Source organism: Neovison vison, chromosome 4 (genome assembly GCF_020171115.1).
Source record: "Neovison vison isolate M4711 chromosome 4, ASM_NN_V1, whole genome shotgun sequence".
NCBI lineage: Eukaryota > Metazoa > Chordata > Mammalia > Carnivora > Mustelidae > Neogale > Neogale vison.
Window position 1 is genome coordinate 133463086 of NC_058094.1, and position 13391 is coordinate 133476476.

A 13391-nucleotide genomic window follows, 5' to 3' on the forward strand; every position below is an offset into this window, starting at 1 on the left:
TGCCCCTCTCCCTTCTCCCGTCTCTGGTCTCCGCAGGCATCTGTCTCTGCAGTCCGTTGACATGGCAACTAGAAGCCTACTCCTCCTGGACTTCTTTCTCGTTCTGCTCTTTGAAGAATTTTTTAAATTAAATCTTCTTGAAAAAAATATCCTGTGTGTCTGTTTTAAAAGATTTTAGTCTTGGGTGCAGAGCATAAGATGCACGTCCCCCCAAGTTACACGCGCTCAGTGACGGCCTCTTTGACTTTCAGCTTTGGAGTGAAGCATCATGCTGAGCCGGAGCAGGGCTCCGTGGGGAGTGTGGGCGCTGTGACCGTGACCGTAGCCGTGACCGTGACCGGCAGCGGGGTCTCACCTGGGTCCTCTCCGTCGAGCTGCAGCAGCTGCCAAACCACCCGAACCCGGGCAAGCCCCTGACAGGTGAGGTCCGTTGGGTGTTTCACCGGTACGCACAGATCCGTCTTAGGAGGAGGATCGACGGTTAAATATTGATAAGGCGAGGTCAGTAAGCACTTGCCATTGCAGGCCGGGGCGTAACAGTGGCTCCTTTATTCTGGGTTTCTGCAGGGAGTCTCTGTACCTGCCTCTCCCTGGTCCCTCTCCCCGCCTTCATTCACTGGGCTGAGGTGGGTGGCCCGAGACCCGGCCTCGCTGGGCCTTGTCGGGCTCCGCGGGCCACCCTTTGTGTCCAGTGCGCATGCCTCCCCCTCTCCAGGCCCCTCTTCGTGTTCTATCAGGAGGGGTGGGGGTACCGCCTGGGCTGTCCTGAGACATGCATGTGAGCCCTCAGAGACTGGCACGGACCCTTCCTCCAGTCCCGGTCGGCGGGGGTGTGGGGGTCTACTCATGCTCCCTGTGGGTGTCTTAGTGGGGGAACTGAGGCCAGAGCAGTCTTCCAGCAAACGCTCCTGCCCGAGCCTCTACTCCCAGGGAGGACGGTGGGTGAGGGAGAGAGTGTCCCTCAGCTCAGGCTGCTGTAGGTAATAGCACAGCCTGGGCAGCGTGTGTTTTGGCTCAGCACTGGAGGTCGGGAGGCCGACATCAAGGGTGAGCGGAGATGGTTCCTCTATGGAAGGTGGTTTTGGCCTTTCTCCTTGGCACGGAGACGGCTGCCTTCTCCCTGCTCTGAGCGTGGCCTGCCTTCTGTGTGCGCCTGTGTCCTCATCGCTTTTTCTTAGAAGGACATGAGTCCTCTTGGATGACAGCCCACCTGTCACCTCATTTGACCTTAATCACCCCTTTGAAGACCCTTCTCTGAAGACAGAACGTTCTGCAGCTCGAGCTTAGGGCTTCCGCGGGGGCGCATGTGGATTTGGCCCCTAACCGAGGGGACCCCCCGGGCCAAGGAACTGGGCTCCACAGCCCTTGGGACAGGGGTGCTGGCCTTTCTGTCCAGCTTGCCTACTTCAGGCGACCTCTTTCCGCGACCACTGACTCCTGAACTGTACGGCGCAGAACAGAAGGGCTTCAATTCTTTGGTTAATCAGGATTGTTCCTCACACCTCCCTGGAACATCGGCCTCATGTGAGGTGGTAAACGACATTTACATGTCCTGCTCCGGGCTGCGGAGGTACAGGCTTGTATTTCTTTTTCTCTGGATAGCTAGCATGGCAACTGAGTTTTTATTCTGGGGTGTGAGGTTTTTTTTGTCCCCTGTGAGCCCTCGCAGAGAAGACATCCCCCACACGGTTGGGAACAGCTGTAGCTTTTCCTGATCCTGCCCCCTGTCCCGCTCCCGTGAACCGTGACCTCCTCGAGCTTCTGCTGCCTTCCTGCAGGACCAGCACCCTCAGTCTTCAGTGAATGAGATGGAGAGGAAGCGGGTCGTGGCTGATTATGGCTCTGTCCCTTTGGTGTTGCAGACCTGGGGCACAGGTGCTGGACAGCTGCTGCTCGTCTTGGCCCTGTTTTCGCTCTCCTGGGGGGCCAAGTAGTTCCTGAAGCTCCGGGGGGTAGGGTGCAGAAGGAGGGTGGTGGGGCGGGGGAGAGGGCGCCGGCCGATGCTCCCACCTGGAGGCGGCCATCTGCTGGGCCCCTGTGTGCCTTCCCGCTGCCTCTGTCCTTTAGCCGGGACCTGGGGGTTCTTACGTGCGGTGCTGAGCTTCCCTGGGGGTCTCTGGCGGGTCATCACAGTGCCCAAGATGCACATCCAGGAAAACCCAGGAAGCGTCCCTGGTCTCTCCTGTCCCCACTCCCTCAATTGTCAGACCAGCCTCCACCTCAGGTCCTTACCTTTCTCTGTTAGCATTTGAGCACGGCTCTTCTTCTTCTTCTTCTTCTTTTTTTTTTTTATACATTTTATTTATTTATCTGACAGAGAGCACAAGTAGGCAGAGAGGAAAGCATGGGGTAGGAAGCAGGCTCTCTGAGGAGCAGAGAGCCCGATGCGGGGCTCAATGCCAGGACCCTGGGATCATGACCCGAGCCGAAGGCATAGGCTTAACCCACTGAGCCACCCAGGCACCCCAAACATGGCTCTTCTTCAAAGCTATGAGGCCCTGGGTGCCGAGAACTTCCCCAGGATCTCTTGGCTCAGGCACACAATGAAACCAAGTCTCATTTCACAGCTGATCCTCCTATCGGGGGCTTGAAATCTAATTCTCCATGGCGCTTGGGCCTGGGGTCCTCCGGCGTGGAAAGCACGGTGTAGGGCATGCCGCGTCTGTCCTCCGGGAGCTGGGTCTGGGGATATCCATCCCCGGGTGGGTGACAGAGTGCCCAGAGAGGTCAGTGGGTGTCGTGACTAAGGGGTGGATCCCTGAAGGTTGTTCCGGGGAGGGTGTTTCCAAAAACATTTGAGCTGCAAAACCCTTTCTTAGCCTGAACCGTCATGTGATGTCCTCTCCCGCAGCAGGTGTTGGCCCCACTGATGCTTATGGGGCCCCAGAGCCCCTTGGGCTTGGGGGGATGGCTGGATGGTGGATGGGGTGCCTTTGTGTTTCCCCGTGGTACTGATAGCTCCCATGATGGGCTTCTCCAGGGACAAGGCCAAGGTAGAAACTCTTAGATTTTTTTTTTTTTTAAAGATTTTTTTCTTTATTTCTCTGACAGAGATCAGAGAAGTAGGCAGAGAGGCAGGCAGAGAGAGAGGAGGAAGCAGGCTCCCTGCAGAGCAGAGAGCCTGATGCGGGGCTCGATCCCAGGACCCTAGGATCATGACCTGAGCCGAAGGCAGAGGCCTAACCCACTGAGCCACCCAGGCGCCCCCTCTTAGATTTTTTTAAAGCCAGTTTTTGTTTTTGATCTTATATTTGACAGAGAAAGAGCAGGTGAGCACAAGCAAGGGGCAGACTCCCCACTGAGCAGAGAGCCCCATGCGGAACTCGATCCCAGGACCCTGAGATCATGACCTGAGCCAAAGGCAGACGCTTCACCCACTGAGCCCTCCAGACACCCCTAAAAGCCAGTTTGTATTATCCCTGGCCTCACACTGCATCCTTAGTATCAGACAGACGATTTAAAAACCGCACTTACCTGTGACACAGAGGTAGCAGGGGAGCGTGGTAGGTGCAGGTCTGCTGGCTGTGCAAGAGGCCATTCTGCTGGGAGGTCTAGTGTGCGTCTTCTGCAAGGCAGTGCCCGCCTCGCCACGTGCACGGATGGCTCCGTGGCATCCTCCACCGTCCCCGGCATCAAAGAGAACCAATCTGACCCGAGTTAGGCTCTGCTAACTTGAATGTGGCGTGTAACACGTTTGATGGAAACCATTGGATCATTTCTCATTTCCTGATGTTTTCTGCTCATTTGGTAAGTTCCAGAGAGCCCATGTTTGGTACCAGAGGCTGTGCTAGGTGAGGTGCTGGGGGCTCTGGGCCCTCGGGCTGGCCACAGCCCTGGCACATGTGGAACATGTCCTAGAAGCAAGATAATCCTTAAGAACTCATTTGTCTTTGATCTGTGAGTTGGAGCCTTGTCCCCGGGGGGGTTTAGGAAGATGCTGAAACACCACGTAAGATGGTCTGAGAGGGACCATTTAGTGGCCAACAGGGAGATTAGTAAATTACAGGCTTCAGTGTGGGTGGTGACTCTGACCAGGGTACCCAGCGTCTGGGTATGGGTGAGCCCGCCCGTGGGGATCGTGATCCCGGAGGGACAGGATTGTGGGCTGTGAGTGTCAGTGCGGGGAGATCTGTTGGGCGTTAGGGCCGCCCTCCCTCTGTTCTTCACTGTCACTGTGTCCCAAGAACCCTGTTTGTTTTGGGGTCGTCATGGGAGACAGGGAAAGGTACAGATGGGCTTACGTTGCCTGTTGCCCGATGTCTGTGCTCCCACTCTTGATCCCTCGGAGGCTCCGGTGGGCCTTCAGCTTGGCTGCCCCCTGGCCCCAGTTTTTGTTGCTTGTGTTGCTCTCATTGGAGAGTTTGTAGGGGTGGTTGACTTGGGTCAGGGCATCGCATCCCCAGGCCCCATGTCTACGGTCTTGCCCTGTCTGTGGGGCTCCTCCTGGAGTGTGCTCTCGCCTGGCAGCAGAGGTGGGCCCGCCCCAGCCTTGGGGCTCCCACTTGGTCCCCTGTGCACCGCAGGGGGCACGTCTCTGGGCCTCCGACCCTGGGGACGCGGCGAGAGGAGGGCTAGTTACTTCTGGCTGGTGTGACCTGTTTAGCAAGACCGGGCCCTGTGGAGGCGGGAGCCATTCCTCTGCCCAGCGGTGCTGACGGGTGCTTCCTCCCCATTTACAGTATGACTGACTGCCAGACCTTCTCAGGGCCGAGCTACAAATGGATCGACTTCTGTCTTCCTCTTTCCGAGGGCAGAGAGTCCCAGTCCTGCTGTAGCTTGAGGCCAGCGTCTGTGCGGAGAGACTGGAGGGGACTGGCACGCACGCTGTGGCGTCTTCCTCTCCGGCCTGCTCGCTCCTCCTGGCTTCTAGAACCACGCGCGTCTGCGCACGCTGCTCTCTTCCTGCACGCTCTTGTTCTTGTCCCTTGTTCACTGTGCTTCTGCCGCCCGCTCCGAGCTGGAGCCATCCTTAAAGTTCTTTCGGCAGACTTTTTTTGTGTCGTCCCGTGGAGTGCCCGGGTTGTTTCATTTCTGCCTCACACGGGGCGCGACTCCCTCTCCCTTGCCATGCACGCGTTGTGCGGCCCCGGACCTTTGCCCCCGTCGGCTGCTGGTAGTCCTGGCTTCTGGTCAGCATGGATGGCCTTGTGGGCAGTGCTGGGTCTTGGTACCTGGCTCCCTGATGGAAGGAACTGACAGCTCACGGTCTCAGCTGGAAGCAAGAAAGAGAGCCTGGTGCGCCCGGCTTGTGGGTCCCGTGGAGATGCAGCTCTCCAGCTCTCTTCTGTGGCAGGAGAGTCCGTCCTCGTTCGAGAGGCTTTCTTATGACGGCTGCTCCGACACCCATGCTGGTTCCAGCCGACTCCTGTCACCGTGGGCATCTATCTGTGGCTGTCTTCTCCTGTTCTGGTCACGAGGGATCTTGTTCTTGCAGTGATGGGTGAACTTCGGTGGTACTCTGGGCATCTGGGGTTTAGGGTGAGTGTCACGATCCTGCTTCGTCTCCGTGGCGGGTCTTCCCCGTGGAGGCATTGCTCCTGGTCTGTGTGGGGCTGTGTGGCCCCTGCCTGCTGGGCCTGGCCACTGTCACCTGAGGACAGCCTTGTCTCAGTTCAGGGGGACATCCACACCTTCCCAGAGCACTGCCTCCCCGCAGCCGAGTGCAGGGGAAATTCCACTCGCCTCTGGGCTCCCTGGGAACAGGGTCGGGGAGTGGAGGGTGTCCACGCACGCCTCGTCCCTTGTCGGGGGTCACTCCGCTCCCACCAGACCCTATTGGCCCGGGAGGCAGGGGTGAGGGGCAGAGATGCTGACGCAGCCCACCTCTCCCTCCTTGTTCCCTTTATGATGCTGGGGGCGAGTGGAGGCAGAGCTCCCCCCGGGCCCCTCCAGGCCATACTCCGGCGAGGGGTCAGTTGTTCTGTTTCCGCTGGGTGGGACACAGAAGGTCACTTCCTGTTTGGCCAGCAGACACTGTTCCGGGGGATCTGAGTGGGACCCCACCCTGCCCCACTGCCAAGTCAAGGGCTGGATGGGGGCGGTGTGAAAAATGAGCCCCCGTGTACCCTGCTGAGACTGGGGTGGGGGGGCAGGTTCTTCCAGCGCTGTTAGGTTAGAGTAGGGTGGCTGTTGTGGACAAGGCTTTTGGTTTTGTTAGAACCGTTTTCTCCCCCCATCCTTTGTATGGGGTATATGTATGTGGGGGGCAGGCTTTCCGGAAGTGTATCTTGTGCAGGTCTGCCGGTGGTTTCCGGTTGGAGGCTTGTGCTGTGCTCTGTCTGGGAATCTGTGTGAAGTGAAAGGAGCTGGGAACTCACCACCGTTTTCTTCCTCTGGAGGCCGTCCCGAGGTCCCCAGGCCACGGCCCTCTTCTCTGCACTGGGCAGAGCTCCCGTGGGGTTCCTGGGTGCGATCTGAGGGCCACACCTATCACCTGCCTTCAAGAGAGATTTCCCGTTCTTTCTTGGGGCGGGGGAGCCTGGTGACGCAGTTCCTGAGGGGGTTGCCGGGCCGGCGGGCTGCCACAGAGCACTCCGAGGTGAAGGAGGGTTCATTTTTCTCTGAGTCACAGTCGCAGAGGGTGGAGGCCTGTAATGACGGTAATGACGTGCGGCGAGACGGTGACGGCGAGCCCGGGGGGACTGGGCGGCTCCGTGTCCGCGCTCCAGGCTTCCGCGGGGGCAGCAGCAGCAGCCTCGGTCCCGGGGACGGGGCGGCGGACAGAGACGCGGGTGGCGTTCCAGAGCTGCGCCTTCTTGGTCCTGCTGCGTCCACGGGTGGCCTGATGCCCGCAGATGGCTCCTCGGGACGTCCTGGCTGCCGCGGCTCCTGCCATGTGTAGGACCAGTGGGGGGAGGCGCTGCCCTCAGAGTGGCACATCCGGCCGATTGCAAACTTCGGAGGAGAAACTCTTGGTTATTTATCCTGACCCCGGTAGTGGGGCACTCATGCGGCCTGTGTAGACACAGACCTCTTTCTTTTTCCAGCGGAACAGTTGTAAAATTCCATTTTACCATTAGACATTCAAGAATGTCGACCATTTGTGACGGTCATGACGAACGAAAAGCCGAGTCTCACGTGAAGGAGGTTATTACGTGTGGAGACCTCCGGGACGTCGGAGTTGGGAGAATTTTTAGCGTCACCTAGGTGGCAGAGAACCGTTTAGACCTTTTTTAGGTAAGAAAGCAAGAGTTGGTTAAAAAAAAAAATAGGTGTTTCGATGTGGCGCGTCTTCCTGTAGTCGGAGTTAGGACTTCCGTGATGGTTTTGAAAGAGGCGCCTTCCATCGCTTTTTCCTTTTTGGGGGGTGGAAGTGGGTCTCGCCTTGTCCATGACACCAGAGCTGTTCTCGCTCAGAGTCTGTGGGGCCAGGACAGACATCCTTCTGTTTTCACCTGGGCCGGCCCCCGTCCGGCCATGACGGTCAGTGTGCATGTTGCCTAAAGCCAGAATGTCAAAGGTCAGAGTGCACAGGCCGGTGAGGGTCGTGACCTCACCCCGTGTCGGGCCGGCTGTGCCCTTTACTTAGGTGGTCCCATCTCACCCCCAGCTAACGGGTGATGAGGGACCCTGGACCTTCTCCAGGCCACACAGTGGTGGGCGCTGGCTTACACGTGGCCTGGGCTCTGCTCCATGTGGCTCCTGCTCTTAACGAGGACGTGAGAGGCAGAGCAGAAGGCTGGCACCTGGTCCCACCTTCCTTTCCGATTCACAGAAGCAGGAAGGACTCACAGTAAAATGGGGGTTTTACGGGAAGCCCCATGGTCTTACTTTCCTCCCGTGCCCCTCCGATGCTTTGATCTAGCAGCGCGGCTCTCTGGAGCGGATGCGGGATGAAGCACCATGTTTGGTGCCCGCAGTCTGCCTCCGTCAGCGTCTGAGGGAAGGCCGCCGGGTGTCCGCAGTTCCTGCGCCTTGGTCGTGGTGTTCGTGTGACCAACCGTGTGCATGTGCCTCTCTTCTTTGGAGCCCAGGTCGTAGAATATGAGACGAGACAACTGCCTCGGGGCACCTGGAGGGTCAGTCGGTTGTGCTTCCGACTCTTGGCTTTGGCTCAGGTCATGATCTCAGGGTCCTGGGATCGAGCCCCGCATGGGGCTTCGTGCTGGGCGTGGTGTCTGCTGGAGATTATCTTTTCCCCTCTGCTCTCCTGCTGCTTCTTTCCCTAAAAGAAGAAGAGAAGAGACATGGCTTCACGATGTGGTTTGTTGCTTCCGGAGAGGGTCCAGTGTGTGTCCCTCGGTGGCGGTTCAAGTCCTGCCAAGGACAGAATGTTGGGGTTATTTGTCAGGAAAGACAGTTTTCTGGTTAAAGCTAATGGATTGAAAGTGAATGTATTTGGGTTGTTTTAAAACATTATCAGAACCCCCTGTAGCTAAACTCCATCTTAAGATCCAGACCCGGAGCCTGGGGGGCTCAGTCAGTTAATCGTCTGACTTTGGATCTCATTATTCAGCTCAGGTCTCGATCTCGGGGTCATGGGATCCAGCCCCACGTTGGGCTCTACGCTGGATGTGGAGCATGGTAAAAAATAAATTAATTAATTTAAAAAATTAAAAAATAAGAGATCCAAATCTGAGGCTTGTGCAAACCTACTCACTGAACCCTGGCCTTGGCAGAGGGACACGCAGTGGCCCTGGGATCGTCTCTTTTTGCCAGCCCCCATCTGATGATCACTGGTAGTGAAACCTGTAATTACGGACTGTCTTCTCTGGCAAATGGATGCTGAACCATTCCCTCCGGGAGGGTACAGCTTCATGTGTGGGGGGCAGGCTTCCCAGACAACTTGTCCTGGGTCTGGCGGGTTGGCGTGTGGTGCACTCCGGGGGCTAACACAGCTCAGAAGTGGGTGTTTCGTCTTCGGGTCACCGGGGAAGACCTGTGACTGGACTGATCTCTGGCCACGATGACCTCTCTGGAGCACAAGCCGAGAAGGGCTTCATGGGTCAGGTCTCTCTGTGAGGTGTGAATGGGTGACACGCTCAAGGAACACAGTCAGAAGTAAGAGTGGTTATCTGTCCCCAGTCATCCAGGTGGTGGACAGAGAGAGAGCGAGGGAGCGGGTGTGTGTGGGGTCCCACACTTGCTGTGGCTGTGAAGTTTCAGAACAAAGCTGACATTTACGCTGCCTGGAGCTGTCAGAAATCTCTGGATGCAGAAACCCAGGACGCAAGGTTCACTTTCCCAGCCGTGTGAGGGATGCCATTCCAAGCAAGATCCAGGACCCTCCTCTGACACGTGCTTTGCAGGATTTGAGCTATGCCTCGTAGAGCGAGCAGAAGCAAGTCTCGCTCTGCTGACCTGTAGTCCCTATGTGTCTGGTGTCGTAGGAGCCCAAGAAACGGGTTTACTTTGCTGAATTCACCAGCAACCCTGGGAAAGCTCTGGAAGGCAGTGCAGCCTTAATGCTTTCAAGATGTGAAACCCAGTGATCCTAATCACTTGTTTTTTGGATATGTAATTCCTGCACTTGGCACGAAACATAACAGCTCCAGAGGGCCTTCTGTGAGCTCCAGAGGGCCCCCAAGTGTCCTGGTCATCACTCACCAGTGGTTTGCGGTCAAGAGGGACTCCACAGGAAAGCAGCCAGTGTGCAGTCTAGCTGGGTTACTACCGCTGCTGGGGGGGCTCTTGAGGGGGAGCCTGGAGGTCGGGGACCCCACACCCTTCTCCAAAGCCCCAGAGACCGGGGTTCTGGCAGCTCCAAGTCTGGACTTGAGGGCCGATTGGGAAGGGAGGAAGCAGCAGGCCTTTGGGAGGCTGCAAATTCTCAAGCTTTCTTTAGCTGAACGTCCCTCGTCTGTGATATGAGTTTCCACATAGGGACAAGCGCTGTACTTGAGGTGCTGATCTATAGAACTTGGATTTGTATCTGTTGTACAAGGTGTTTAAATCTAAGTACGGTTTTATAGACCTTCCCTCATTTTTCTGATAAAGTTTGAATTCCTTTCCCAACGATTAGAGGACCGGGTGTGCAGGCAGTGAAGTCAACCCCAAGGGCTTTCAGTGGTGTTAATGGCCCCGTGTGCCCGTGAAGGATGGGTTGCTGGGCGGTGGGTCAGGGACGTAGTAGGCGATATGGGCGCCGTCACAGCCATCTCTCCGTTTTTCACTTAAGTGATTCGGTCTCTCATTTTTGTTCTCCTGTTACGTTTGGATGTGCAGAGAGCAGTCCCTTAGAAGGCACCCACAAGCATTCGGTAATTGGTGATAATTCATACATCTCAACCGTCAAGCATTATTATAAGTAACAGCACCAGTAGTGAAAACAAAACGTTAATGAGTTAAAGAATACACACGCACGCACACACACACGTGTGTGTGTATATATGTATATATCAGGAAAAGGAAGTTCTTTAAAAAGGACCCCAATTTTAGGCCTGTGTGTAAATCCTCATTTTAAGTTTAAGATTGCAGTGGTTTTCCTTCTCCCCCTGGGGTCCCCGGTCACACAAGGTGGGATGCCGTCCTCTGCGAGAGCTCCTGATCCTTCCTTTTCTCCGACTCCTAGGCCGGCTACCTATGCTGATTCTCTGGGTGTTCCCTGTTGGTGAGGTCCTGCATTCCCTGGGTGGCCCTGGCCAGGTCCTTCCTCATCGCAAAGCCTGTGTCCTCATCTGGGAAGTGGGGACGGTCCCCTCCATCCTTCTGGGAAGGCGGGCCGGGGAAGGTGGGGTGAGCCATTCTCATGGACCCCCATCGCCTCTGTTTGCATGACCCCAGGCCGGTGTGGCTGTCCCTGGCAGTGCGTTCGTGGTGGAGGTCAGGAGGCTGCTCTGCCTGTGCGCGTTCCCAGCTGTTCTCTGTGGGAACCCTCGCTCTTCTCTCGCTTGGTTGTTTCTGGACTACCTCCAGTGCTGGGCACCTCGAGTCCTTTGGGTCATTCCTTCCAGGAGCCTTCGGGGGCTGGCTTAGCAACCTTGTCTTGCCCTTAGCACAGGACTGCACATGTGCATGTTGACAGACCCCACTGCCTGCGGGTGGAGGCAGCTGGAAATTGAAGACCAGCGTCCAGCCTTGGCCTCTCCTGGCTCACACGGACCAGATCCTGTTCCCAGAGCCTCGCATCCGAGCTCAGAACTCAGGTCCTGGATGTGGGCAGAGCACTGCCCCAGGACTGACCCTGACCACACAGTTGGCCAGCGCGGGTGACCCAAGGCAAGCTGCTTCTGCTCAGCCTCCTGGACTGTCTGGTAGGATTCATGATCGAGTCTCCACGTGGATCATGTGAGGGCACGATGCCCCCCACCAATAACGTAAGTGAGGAGTGTGGCCATCACCAAGTTTTCATTTAAAGAATTTTGCTGGTTTTCTGTCTGGAGGCTGACCAAAGCACTTAGGTGTGAGGAACTGTGGATATGTGAAGAGAATATCCCAAAGAGGTCTCTTAGAAGAGACACAGAGTATAAAGTCAAAGGTGATGCTCCTACCTAGGGTCAAATGCAGATCCTTGTCCCTGAAGCCCTGAAGTTTGACGTGCCGAGGTCAGTCTCTGCTGTAGGTGGGTAAGGGTGGCCCTTTGGCCTGCCTCTCTTCCCCCTCCACCTGCCCGTGTTCTAGAAAGGATTCTTTCTATTGTGCCAGAAAACGTAATCGATTTTTGGAAGGCCGGAAGTGGACCAGGTATGGCTTCTCTCTGGGAATCTGGCCCTTAGGATTCTGGTGGCATTTGGAGGAGCTGATTATGTTGCTTGCTTCATCCCGTTAGGGTGGGCTCTCCACCCCACTTCTAGAAAGTGAGATGTGACTCTTCAAAGCTTTATTGCAATTTTCTCCCTATTGCCCCCCCTTGCAAACATCGTAAAAAAGGATTACTCAAGTAAAGAAAAGAGACGAGAGCTGTGGTTCTCAACGTTGGGAACACCGTAGAGCTTTAAACAATGCCCGCGTCCCCAAGATTTTACTTTCGCTTCTCTGGGGTGCAGCTCAGGCCCCCGGGATGCCCCCGTGGTTGGTGCTAGGCCGTGGACACAAGGGCCCCACTTTCTGATTCAACTGATCCACATCCGGGCCAGAGCATGTGCCTGTGTGTGGGTTCCCAGGTGGTGGCTGTGCTGTCTGTCCATCTGTCCAGGGACCCTAACTGGAAAGCCATGGGACTGTGGGGTTCTAGTTAAGAGTGTGGACTTCTGGACTGAGCTCCGTCACATCCTCGGTCACCTCGGTCTCCTTCCTGTCAGTGGCCCCAGGACCTTGATCCCTGTACTTCATTTGGCTCTTGTCAACAGTGGGAATGATTCTAGTGTGAGGGCATGTGCATGTGTTTGCACATGTACTCACACATCTCTATATAGCCTTCTGCCTGGTCTACAGAAGCACTTGGAACCATCTTTTTTTTTTTTTTTTCCCTCCAGTCTTGACAAATTGAAATAATCAATAGTAAGAACATCCAAGTCCATGGCTTTCTTTACCTGTACAGACGAAGGTGAAAGGAGTGTGGGTTTCAGTCTGTTTTATCTGTAGTGTCTCAGAAGAGTGTTTCTTATTTTATTTCTTTTAAAGGAATTTATTTATTTCTTTGAGAGAGGAAGAGAGCAGGAGCAGGGAGCCCAGTGTGGGACTTGATCCCAGGATCTCAGGGTCATGGGTCAAATACTTAACTGACTGAACCACCCAGGTGTCCCTATAAGGGTGTTTTTTGAATATTATTTTGATTTTGGCATATATTTATAATAAAAGTTCTATTGAAGTCTCCAAATTTATTTCGTCTGTAAAGTTACCATATGATTAAAAACTACTGCATCCCTTTTTAAAATTTTCATTGTGAGTTTCATGTCGACAGGTAAGGTCCCTTCATTTGCTACAAGACCCCTGCATGCAGACGTCATGTTCTGTGGAGGGTGAAGCCCGAGCCCTGTGGTTGATTGTTAACCAAACTGGGGGCCGCGTGCTCTGCTGTTCTCGGGGGCGTGAGCATCTCGCTGGCCCTGCGCTTTGCTGGGCCTGTCCCTGTGCTTGTCACCATGCTAGACTTTTGTCCTGTTCTTGGGTCTCTGCCTGCTTTGTCTCTGTCTGTCCTTTCCTGGCTCTTTTTTAAAACCATTTCTATTTCAGGTGCTTTGAGTGTTGTTTTTTTTTTTTTTTTTTTTTTAAATAGTGGAATAGTTCTGATTGTTATTTTGAAAAGAAGGGAATCAGTTGACGTTTATTGCTACACATCATCATCTTCGTTGAATACATTGTTTCTTTTTTGAATGCTGTTTTCATTGCCTGATTTCTGTTTTCCCTTTGATGTTTGAAGTATTGTGAGTTTCTTTTTATGCATTTGTTATGATTTAGAATGCGAATATTATGTTTTCAGCCCCACAAGTAACTGTCTTAATATGTCATGAACATTGGTCCATTACATTGTTCCTGGTAAACAGCAGGGCCTCTGGCTTTTATGGAAGGGA

At 55.0% G+C, this 13391-nt stretch overlaps 1 protein-coding gene across 4 annotated transcripts in view; it reads left to right on the plus strand.

Annotated features, from left to right (window-relative positions):
- The window catches only part of GRB10 (growth factor receptor bound protein 10), a 178095-nt gene that overhangs the window by 31981 nt on the left and 132723 nt on the right, over positions 1–13391 (plus strand). For 2 of the 4 annotated variants that reach the window (XM_044245689.1, XM_044245690.1), the window contains exon 2: positions 252–420. The exons of 1 other annotated variant lie outside the window; for it this stretch is intronic. The gene's annotated coding sequence lies outside the window, so the exon portion shown is untranslated. One more of the 4 variants, XM_044245692.1, reaches the window with a different exon arrangement.